Source organism: Austrofundulus limnaeus, unplaced genomic scaffold (assembly GCF_001266775.1).
Source record: "Austrofundulus limnaeus strain Quisiro unplaced genomic scaffold, Austrofundulus_limnaeus-1.0 Scaffold473, whole genome shotgun sequence".
In the NCBI taxonomy this organism is placed as follows: Eukaryota; Metazoa; Chordata; class Actinopteri; order Cyprinodontiformes; family Rivulidae; genus Austrofundulus; species Austrofundulus limnaeus.
In genome coordinates this window covers 154,733-156,745 of record NW_013952875.1, presented here as the reverse complement: position 1 = coordinate 156,745, position 2,013 = coordinate 154,733, and the positions used below count along the sequence as shown (strand labels likewise).

Here is a 2,013-nt window from a genome sequence, read left to right as displayed (position 1 = left end):
TTAATTCCTGGAACAATAGTTGACATTTCAGATTATTTTTGACTTCACAAAAATAAGCAATTTTTTWAATAAAATAGGAACCGTTAATTATCCATGGCTTAGTTTCCTACATTTGCAAACACAGTTTTGTTTTCAGAATGTACTCTGACAAGGTCATTTCCAAATTAAATCCAAAACTCAGCAACAGTTCAGAAATGTTTCGACCAAACTAACTAAAAAATATTAGAGACAGAAAATAGAAAAGGATTTGAAGCATTTTTGTTATTGCTGTTTTCAGTTTAATTCAGTTTGTACAGCACCAGGTCACAACAAAAGTCATTTTGGGAACAATTTAGAGAAATAACTAGTCCTGTTAATTTTTAACATTTGACATTTTGTCAAATTTGTTTTCTTATAAATATGAATTTTTTTATGCTGTCATACATTTTTGATGTAAAAAAGAGCAAGGAGAATAAACCACAAGCGTTACAGACCATTACACTTAAACTTATTTAACAGTAAGTTTTATTGTGAAAATAAACATATTTTGTATTYGAGAATGTAATAACAGTTTAAAAAAAGCTTTAAAATTGATCCCATGTAGCCACTTTTTTATTTAATAATATTAAAATAATAACACACCAAGCGTATAAAGCACTTTTTTAGGACACATCAAAGATGCTTGGTGGTGGTGATAAACCACAGTGAATCCACAGCTGCGCTGCGGCACACTGACAGAAGTGGGTTGCCATGTGCTGGCACCACTGATCCTTCTGACCACCAGGCAAGGCAGGTGAAGTGTTTTGCCCAAAGCCACAATAACAGAGATGGATGGATTTGAACCAGCAACCTACTGGTTACAGGACGACTCCCCTAACCCCTCTGCCACAGCTGTTGTAGACATGAAACTAACATTTATTTATGCATGTCTGAAAGAGTCAATACAATCTTTAACAAGACTGATGAAGACTCTCAGTTACATTTTTCCCTTTTTAAATGGGTTTCAGTGGTTTACTTAAAACCACCTCAGCTGCAGCACCTGAGCGCCCTCTGCTCCCTCCCAGCGAGCAGCGTGATAAATGCATCAGGATTTGACTCAGAAAGTTAAAAACAGTGTCTGTGCATTTAGATTCACAAATAAAATGAGAATTAGTTTTCCCCCTGAGTTTAATTTTGCTGTCAGTTGTCCTTGCCCTCGCCCCAGTTAACGTGTCCTTCTGCACTAACTTCTGTCTGTCCTCACTCTGTCTCTCAGACACCACGGGGAATTGCTCTGGGTCACTCTGTCTCACGCCGTCCCTTATCAGCTCTCACCACTCTGTGTTTGAAAGGCTGCTGAACTGAACTTCTCTCTTTTGTCTGATGTTGGGCTCTAAAACAACACAAGCTGTGCTGACTATTAGCTTCTTATGAACAAACACAGCTTTGAGCTTTGGTCTGATAAATCTATAGAGCTACTGAGGGTGCCTCTTGCTTTTTGCTCCTCATCTACAAATGTCACTTAGCGCTCCTAGCATCCAGTGAACACAGCTGCTGTTTGCATCCAACTTACAAATAATGAGTAACAAACAGCAAAGTKCTTCAGTTTCTTACTTAGAACATATGTGTCAAACTGAAGGTCTGCAAGCCAAACAACGGTCCTTGTTATCATTTTATCCAGCCAGCAGTAGTTCATTTAAAATGTTCAACACTAATTAAACAAAGAAAGTCATGCTCTTAGAAAGTTTATTGTGTACAATTTAAAAACACAATGTATCAAAATGTATCAAATAATGTATGGAACAATACAGATTTTTTTTTTAAATTTGTTCTATCAACTTGTCTTCTGAAGATGCTCAGTGGATCTGCATTTGACTACTCCACCTAGGCTGCATTGTCTAGCACAGATCCACTGAGAAACATGCTGATTCAGCAACATTTAGTTTAAAAACTGTACTATTGAGGTTAAACAAATATTTGTAATTAATTTCAATAAATTACAAGTTAACGTTGCACTCCTAACACACACACACACACACACACACACACACACAC

General features: G+C 36.8%; 1 protein-coding gene across 1 annotated transcript in view; it reads left to right on the top strand.

Moving 5' to 3' along the window:
* The window catches only part of LOC106529882 (neuronal acetylcholine receptor subunit non-alpha-3), a 14,792-nt gene that overhangs the window by 4,348 nt on the left and 8,431 nt on the right, over nucleotides 1-2,013 (top strand). The window lies entirely within an intron of this gene.